The 9,482-nt window shown below is 50.6% G+C and overlaps 1 long non-coding RNA gene across 1 annotated transcript; it reads left to right on the top strand.

The window, feature by feature from the left end:
* The first annotated feature begins 3,779 nt into the window (after nucleotides 1-3,779).
* LOC309678938 lies at nucleotides 3,780-6,608 on the top strand. Its single transcript, XR_014269799.1, has 3 exons — nucleotides 3,780-3,836; nucleotides 5,293-5,414; nucleotides 6,522-6,608. It is a non-coding gene; the product is annotated as an uncharacterized lncRNA (long non-coding RNA).
* The last annotated feature ends 2,874 nt before the right edge of the window (nucleotides 6,609-9,482 follow it).

The following is a 9,482-nucleotide window of genomic DNA, read 5'->3' as shown; positions in this document are numbered from 1 at the left end:
GTTGTAAACCGTCTGTGTTGTGGCTTATTAGCTCACGGCCGTCTGCGGGTGCCGGGGGGTGGTGGAAGCCCTGTGCCACGGCGGCGGTAGTCTGGGCTGGAACAGCCGCCGCGCGCTGCAGGTGTTGCTATAACGTACCGCCCGGGATTACCTTTTCGGTCAAACCCCATGATGCAGTGTTTCCCTTTGGAGATTTACATGCACACGGGGGAGATGCCGAGTATTGGAAAAAAGACGGACTTGGCACCGGGATGGGATACAGATGTTACAGCCGCGAGCCCACGTCGACACGGGCTGCAGGCTGGGAGCCGAGCAGCTCTACGTGGCTGCCTTTCGATACGGTCACGGTGCGGAAATCCCCTCCCTCGCCCGTCCTTCCCCTCCCCACCCACCCGAGAGACTCAAAACTCAGGGGCTGGTGGATGGAGAGTGATTATTTGTGGAGGTTACGAGCGATACGCGGTGTTGATATGGAGACTGGTCAAAAGTCTTCTTGGTCGTGCCACCTGGGATCTTATGCTAATTGTTATTGTGGTTAGTTTTTCCAAGGTAATATGTAGATAGATAACGAGGGTCAGAGGAAGGAGAGGAAATTGCCTCGTTAATGCTGTGTAGAGATAATCATTCCTGCTTCTGGCTGGGGGGAACTTTGCCAGCAGAGAACAGAAGCATCTTTCCCTGCTTTTGTGACACCCGTCCTTCCCAAGAAAATGGGATCACTGAGACTGAAGCCCTCTCGCTTTCCTCTTTCCTTTTTTTTTTCCCTAGTAGTAAAAAAAAACCTATGTCTCCTACTGTCTATGATAATATCTTGATAGTGGAATAAATATGAAAGTGCCATTACAAATGTCCTGAAATATCATAGCACTATTGCAGAATTCTGCATTTAGGGAAGCACTGTTCGCAAATTGTGAAGCTCGTGAATAGCTACTTTTCAATCAGAAAAAAAAACTTTGTTGCTTGCTTGCCCTTATTATTCTTTGATTTGTTTAATTTCCTGTCTCTGGCTCGAGCAGGACACTGGTTTGATTTGTGTGTCAGCTACGTTTACTCAACACGCGGTGCACGGGGTTTGAAGACTTTGTTGGGACGTGTTTGTGCTGTTTAATTTCATCTGTGCTTCTCGCTGTCGCAGTTCTTCAGCACCGACCACAGCCACCTCTGGGCTGGGGTGGCCGACCATCCTCCGCTTTGGGGCTGAAGCCATCGCTTTTCATGGTTTCCACCTGAGGTCATAAATCACGCCAGGATTGGACTAAAGCGTAGGTTGGATTCACTGGCAGTTTTGCTATTTTCACTGAACCTTGCAGTGATTTGGACGCGAGCTGAAGATTTATGCGTATTTGCGGAGCCCACGGTTCCAGGTCAGAGCTTGGACTGAGGCATTACCAGGGAATCGTTACTTCCCCGAACGTCTTTGGTGGCCTCGTCTGAAGCAGGAGACATTGCTAGGAAAAGGCATCCAGCGCTTATCTCCCTGCTGAGTCTCCTTCTGAGAAGCGAGGGACTCGATAAAACAAGCCCCAAAACGCTGATATAAACATTGCTCGGGGAAAACGCGGTCTGCCCTCGTTGTCCTTAACTCGGGCCATATCAGAGTCTGCACGGAACGATGCTGGGAAGAGCGTGTGGGCAGATCACAAGCAGAAAATTAAAAGTGGAGTGGAACAGAGGTTTTATTTTCCTTGTCTAATCGCAACACGTGCAAACGGGAGTCCTAGGTGGATGGCATACCTCGGGGAGACCCCAGCTCTGTGGCCCTGACATCAAGAGAAATGGGCTGATGTGATACCAGTGTTTGAGCCAGGGCGATATCCTCCAAAACATCCTGTCCCCGGGGCGGTCCCTCCCTCGGGAAAGGTAATTTGCACGACCTGTTTGTCACAGCTGTTCCCTCTGGATTTGCTGAGCGTTTCCCTGCCGCGATGCGCGTCGCCTTGTAACGGTGGCTGTAATTTTCCGTTCTGTATTTGTCCAGACATCGTTCCCAGAGCTCGGACCACAGGTGAGACCTCGTTTCAGCCCGCGGGCAGGGGGACCAGGCTTCGCGTGCTCCCTCGGGATGTCGGGATCTGAGGCCCAGTTCACGCGTGCCAACCCGCGTACGCATCCGTACGCGCACGTGCACACGCGTTCCCTTGCCGGCCGATCTCCAAACCTGGTCTGGAGGAGTTGGAGCCATAACAATATGGCAGTAAAAAATAATGAAATGCCATCATAAAAAAAAAAAAAAAAGATGTGGAAAAGCAATTATTTATTTATACCTAGGGAACTAGGAATAATACACCTGTTTCGTGGGGATGGCTGGCACAAGGCTGGCATTGCATAGTGGTACTTAATAATTTTTTACTGCATTTTATAGTCTCTTTCCTGCAATTAATGCTAAATAAAATCAACATTTCTCCAACTTGTGTTTCTGGCTCTCATTAACTCCCTTCTTGCCATTCACCATCCCTTTCCCTCTCCATATCTTTTCTTCTTTGGTATTTTTCTAAATTTTTCTTCGCTCTTCACTTCTCATAAGCTCCAGTGTGTGGCAGCTTCAAAGAGCAGGACCCGCTCTCTAATTGAATTACCGAAGATTTCCCAGGCTGGTGCGGGATCGTTCCAAGCCACGGGGTTTAGCAAGGGCTGCTCTCCCAGGTGGAGCGTGGGCACCTACCCACGGCGCGGGGACGAGCCCCGGAGCCCTGGCAGGGGGCTGGTGGCAGCAGCCTCCCCCTCCGTAGGAGCCCACAACGGGGAGGGCAGCAAAGCAGCCTGAACCACAGAAAAGCTATGGAGGACCCGATTTACAGCCGATGGGTGGCAATGCGAGAGGAAGGCTGGAAGTTTAGACCATCATCCACTCAAGTGAATTGGTAGATAAATGAATGCGTGAAGCAAAATGCTAGTGATGGTGCTGGGAGGTGATTTCAGGACAGAACTGGTTCTGAGCTCTGCGCTGAATTAATTGTTTTCCTCTATCTTTTAGGAAGGAGAAACTTGAAGGACTCACAGCAACTGAGAGCCACCTAGAAGTGTTGGAAGGTCTTGGTCACGAACTATTTGTCCAGGTCTCAGATGATGTGAGTCCCCTTGCTCTCCTGCTTTTGCCCCCTCCCCAAATTTCGAACTGTTTTCAAATTAAGGAATTTCAACGTTTTCCTCTGTTGTGAACCCAGAGGACAATACTCCCTGCCAGCAACGCTGGCAATGGGTAGGATGGAAATTATGAAGAAATAGAAATCTTCTTAAGGGCCCATTTCAGAGTTTTTACATTTTCACATCACAAATGTCAGGCAGAAATGTCCGATGGTGAAAATGTCCCCAGTTTGGTTGGTACTTTCTCTGTTACTACACTTCATCAGGCGATTTTTCTTCCTGCTGCATCCCACCCCCGTGCCCCAAATAACTTCTATTAATTCCCACCCCAAAAAGAAAAAATCCTTTCTGATTTTAAAATTGCAGTTTTTCTGGCTTTAGTTTCTATTATTTTGAACAAAAAAAAAAAAAAAAACACCTCCTGATTTTTCACACGGAAAAGTATTTTGGATGAAACACTTCCCCTCTCAAAATCTCCTACCTCAAAGTGCATAGATTCGTTCCTAATGCCACTGAAATTATTGACTGCATTTAATATTTGTTGAAGTAGAAAAAGTCAGCTGGGAGGGTAATTAAAAGGCTGTTTTCTTCCTTGAGGGTAGGAAAAGATTTGGGAACGGATCCTTAACCAATCTAATGACTGCAACCCTGAACCGCTGCGCCAGCGAACCCCGGGTGAGAAACTGGCCCGTCACCTCCAGGGTGGGAGAGGACCAGCTCCAAGAATAGGCACCACCAAGCCTGAAACCGAGGTGACCCAAGGCGCTTGGCGAGGGTGTGGGGAGCCCTCCCGAGCCTTGCATTCATTACATCGAGAGGGTTTTTTTTTCTTCTTTTAATCAAGAGCAGTTGCAAACATGCCTCAGATGGCTTTATCTGCCATCTAGTTCAGATGCGGGGAGGGCGGGGGGAAATAGGACCCACATGTTATCAGCTGATATATGAAATAGAGAGAGGATTATTAAGGAGGATAAAGGCCACAAGGAAAGAGGAGCCGTGCCTGCTGCCGAGACCCATCTCTCCCTCCCAGCCTATGCTCCCTCCTCTCCCTCTTCCCCACAAACTCCAGTTAAATGATGAAAAGGCCGGTGTCAGGGCTTCGGGATTTATGTGGATAACGGCGCAGCGAGGCCTGGCATTAGAGAATTAGATCCACGTGTTGCTCCCGCAGGATGATCTATAGGCAGGTTTCTGGGGATCAGCAGAGAAGTGAAATACGACAGCGGCTCTCCGGCCGGCGCTCTGCTCGCCCCGCTCCCACCCCCCCTACCTGCTGTCAGCTCCTCCCGGCCCTCTGCCAACACCCAGCCCACGCGACCGGCACCACCTCAACGGCTTCTCTGTGGCCCGTGGATGCTCCTCTCGGGTGGCCCATCCACGAGCAGCGTCTCGGGAGCACCACCCGGGGCCGGGCATCCCGGGATGCCGCAGCCCAGGGTGGGCTGGAGCCGACGGAGAGGTGGGGAGTCTGTGCAGCGCCACGGGGTCAGACCTTTTGCAGAGGCTGTGGCATTCCATCCAGCAGCTCTGAGAAGGGCCGAATGCATTTCCGCAATATTTCCGGCAGCGAATCGGCAGCTGCGGTTGGGCACAGCCACAGCCCCTCGTTTGCCGAAGCCCCCCCGAGCCCAGCGCACCGGGGAAGGGGGCGGGTTTGGTGGCAGCATCTCTGGCGCTGCCCCGATTTGGTAGCAGGTCTCCCCACCATCCTTTCCTCCTGGAGGAGAAGGGAAGGGAAGACAAGCTGGCGGTTGCACCATCCACGCGGGAGGGTGGGAGGACGGCTCGGTTCAGCCCCCCGCCGCTCCCCGCGAGCGCTGGTGGGGCTGCAGGTGCTTGTTCGGCTCCCTGCGCGAGGAGCTGTTGTGCAACTGCTGCTCTTCCCCGGTGGGCTGGATCCAGACCTGCGGCGCAAGGCAGCGTATCCCGCCCCAGGACCTGTTTCCCTGCAGGCTGGGGTCCTCCTCGTGCGAGTCTGCTCATTAAATGCACGCCTCCACACATCCCTATCCGAGGAGGCAGCAGGCGGTTATTATATGTCTCTGGAATCTGATTAATCTCAACGTAGACATAATATTAATAATTTCATATTCCCCTGCATATAACATTTTTCTCTTGCCTCCCACATAGCCCAAGTAAAGGGTTAGAGATTTGCCTCAAATAATATTATCTCGCTGTTTTTTCTACTCTGAGCTTTACCCTTTCCAGATTTTCCCATTAAAACACTTGGAGGGAGAAAAGAAGCAAGATCTTGTCAAAAAATAGGAGCCTCTAAACCGGTGACCATCAGTCCTTCATTGGAGTGAGTTCCCCAACGCTGGATTTGGGATGTAAGTGGTTGCAGTGGCCTCTCTGAAGTCTGTCGCTACTGAGACAGCCCTCTTCCTCCTCCTCTTCTTTAGATTAAAGCACCCACGAGGGCCAATCCATCCTCTCCACCGTCCCCTCATCTGTCTATCCTGGGCCACCGCTCTCCTCCAAGGCGATGGGTGCCGAGAGCGGGGTCAGCATCCCAGCGCTGGCGGCAGGAGAGTGCATCTCTTAAGTAGTTTGCAGGCCATAATCCTATTTATACCTCCTGGTCCAGTGGTTGCCTTTTTCGCGAGGGCAGGTGAGCGGTGACTCCTGATTCACTGCAGCATGAGCCTCGCCCGGCGATCAGCGGTCGTTCCTCGTGTCAGTCATTCCCCTTTCGCTGAATGAAATACTTCGCATTTGTGCTTGCCGAACTGTCTCTGAGAGTGTTTTCAGGCTCTAGCTCCAATTTTTTGAAGATCAAGCTAAACGCCCGATTTTGGCATTGCTATTTAGGAATTGTCTCGCTTGGACTCTGCTTGAGTTTATCCATCTTCAAAATAGGGCTGACACTAATTGCCCATTTGCAATGCATTTCCAGACACGTGGCTGTAAAGTGCCATGTGAAAAAAACAGGCATTGTTATTATGAAACCTTCAGGAAAAAAAATTAATAGATTCATATAACTCCACAGTCATTAAAACAAACCTTATGTGGAAGGAAGAGACCAGAACTGAATAAACCTTGAGCAAACACAGCCTTTCACAATGAAACACAAACTGGTTTTAATCAGCAGAGCCAAGTAAGTTTTATTTTCCGAGGTTTCTTTTTCCCCCATCTCCTTCTTTCAATATTAGCAATTGCAGAAGAGCACATTGGCCTGACGAAAAGAGGGGAACTTTGCCCGACTCCTGGTCTTAATGAATATAGTTTTTTAAAAACAACAACAAAATTCTCTGCTTGGGCTGGCCAGCTCTCAAGTTGCTTTCAGCTCCACTAGGATCTCAGCCAGCCTTTCCGAGTGCGTTGTCCTGTGGTTAGAGCATGGCTATTTGTCCATAGATTTTGGACAAAATTGGGTTTGAGCCCCATCAGATGGTAAGAGAGGGCTGACGATCACCTCCTTGTGTTCCTTCCTTTAGGGAGGCCCCACAGCCATTTCTCATTCTGCCTCACCAAGGCTTCTCCTGTTTGTTTGGGAGACAGAAATAGCTTTCTGCTAAGGCGATGAGGAGGTTACGCATCCTGAGCCGTCACGGTGAGTCAAGAGCCTGGAGCTGGTGGGGCTGCCTGCAAGGCAAGGAGTGGGGAACGCCCTCGGAGGGGAACCCTGTGCTGTCCACCTCATCTCTGCCTGCACTGGGGACCTCTCCAGCGGGACACCTTTCACACAGGGATGTTCTCATGGCTTTTTAAGTGCCCTGGCTCCTCTGTGAGGTTGATCCTGAAAAGGCCACCAGCCCTACCTTTCACCAGCATGAGACAGCCTCCAACTGGAAAAGGACGGGAGAGCTAACTTTCATTACGATAAGGACATCTATCTGTCTGCCTGTCCCTTTGCCTCTTTCTTCCATCCAGACTTCAGACTCTCCATGGACCTTGCCACCGTCTGCCTAGTGACTGGGATGCTGGAGGCTGGGCCGGTCAAACACTTACAAACAGTTACCCCTGTACAAAGCTGACCCTGTGCTGATCACCCAGCACCAGACTTTCCATTTTCGTGTGTACCAGAGGACCGCAGTGTCCAGGGCAAAACGCTATTGCAGAAGGTCTTGTTGGCATCTGTGTCTTGATGTGAAAGGTGCTAGCTGTAAATCACTGGTGGTGGGACTCGTCGAGGAGATGGAGATGGAGAAGGGAACTTCCCTTCTCACTTTGTCTTACTTTCCTCACACCAAACCCAAGCTCACCTCTGGGATGAAGAAGGTGGAGACTTAGCATCTTGTGAGCTGTCAAGGAGCAAAGGTTGGGAGAAAACGGCCCAGCGATGAGCATCCTTGCTGATGCACGCCTAATTTTTAGTAAAAGCTGTGATGTCTGCTTGCAAGTTCATTTGCAAGTACTAAACCTAGTGACATGTTTTGCAATGACGTACGTGGAGGAGGGCTTTTGGATGACGCATGGGTCAGTCTCATTCCCGCCTGGGAAACTTCCAGTCTATGCTACTTTCACTGTCTGGAATAAATGAGCACCCTCCTAGTGATGCCGTCAGGCCATGTGAGCACCAGCCAGACCTGGAAATGTGTGGGTTCTTGGTAGGTGTAGGAGTGGAAGATTGTGTAATTTATTGGCAAAAGTGCGCATATCTATTTGTAATCTATTATCTCCTGCTAACAGGTTTAGGTCCAGATCAGAAATGGTATTTAATCACCTACCTCTTTGTAATTACATCGGTATGTAGACATTTAACTATATTTTGTCCTCAACTAAGGTAGGTCCATCATTTTTCATTTGTCGCTGGCAAAGACTGTGCACAAAGATGTGGAGTAACTCTTAGCTAGCTGCCGGTTCCTGGTGATGCTGAGACCTCCATTTCTCAGCTCAGCTGGCCAAGGTCTATGTGCTAACGCTGGTGATCTTGCATTCAAATCTAACGCAGCCTGAGGTTCATAAAAATGGCCCAGTCATTGCGCTGTCAACAAATACTCTCAAACAGCGCTGACGGTGCCCTACAGCAATTTCCTTCTAATGTTGCTTGAGATGATGACAATGACTCGTAAAAGCTAAAAGCCTCCGGATTCTTTGGCTGGGTGGGATGTCCTGCTGATGCTCTGAGGGTCTTGCACTTGGATGAGGCTTTGTGTGCCATCGACCCAAAGGATGAGTGAGTGGGTGGTGTCTGGGTTAGGCTGAGGAAAAGAGACGAGGGAACAGCAGGGACCAAGAATAGAACTGATGCTATAGTAGTGGGATGAGTTCTGGATTTTACAAGCAAAATGCATATTCCTCTCTTCATCATGTCTGTGTGGATTTTCTCTTTTTTTCCCCAGTTTTCATTTTCTGGCACTTCTGGAGACAGCGGTGCAGGAATGTGCCGTCTTGTCACTGAGGAGAGGGTGGCAGGCTGCCGTGTCTTTCCCCAGTTTTCTACCGGGATAGTACTGTGCAGATTTCCCAGCGAAGAGACAAGTACAGTGATGCACACGTGTCTGTTGGGTGGTTTAAGTTCTCAGCAGCTCTGCTGGAGCATGACTAACAGGTGAGTCCAAGGGAAAGGTGCAAGAGAGGCACTGCACAAACGCTGGATAAAGGGGAGTCTCTTTGCCAAAATATGTGCAGCCTGATGAGACGGGGACAGGGCGGGTGGGGAGGAGCGACATAACCCAGTCCCATACCCTTGCCACGGACTGTCTTCGAGGACATCCATCCAGTGCCCTCGAACCAGTATAGATGATAGTCTCACCTGTAGCTGTTTCTCTATATGAACTCGTGAATGTGAAGCATCAGCAGGACATCACCCAAGACAATTCCTTGAGGCAGCCGGTGACATCAGCCAGTCCCTCCGCTGCGTTTGTCACAAATCAAGTTATTACCTGCCGCATCCAACGTGACTCCGGCGTTACTCACCGTGTTTACTTTCCATCCAACTCACTGCTTCTGCAGCGCAGAACCAGTCGTGCCAGCTAACAAATGCCATCTAAACGGTGTGGAATGGACTTCTTATGTGCTAGATATGTTAGGTCATGTAAGTCCTTCCCGAGGGGTATAATTAGAGATCGCCCCACCCGCCTTACACATGTAGAGCTTGACAAGGCTCGTTGAGCCGCGAACCCCCCCAGCAGCAGAAGTAAACAGCTTGCAATGAAGGCTGCCCAGAGGGCTGCTGGTTCCGGCGCGGCAGTGCGGCGCCCGGTGCCAAATTCACGGGCCGGAGGCGCCTGCCCAGGGGTGTGCACCCAGCAGTCGTGACAGCCCGCTGGGCGATGGTCTCCTCTCACAACCCATTCCCGCCTCCTCGTTGCGTACATGTCGCGACCGTCGTGGGCTTGGAGGCGGCTTGTAGCGCTCTGCTGTGAAATATTACTAGTGGGGGAAAATACCCTTCTCGTTGCACAATTAGTTTGGCCGTGAATATTTTCTGTTAAAAAAATCAGTCTCTCCAA

The sequence above is a fragment of the Vanellus vanellus genome (assembly GCF_965231255.1).
Source record: "Vanellus vanellus genome assembly, chromosome: 17".
Lineage (NCBI taxonomy): Eukaryota > Metazoa > Chordata > Aves > Charadriiformes > Charadriidae > Vanellus > Vanellus vanellus.
This window is presented reverse-complemented; position numbering and strand designations above follow the sequence as displayed.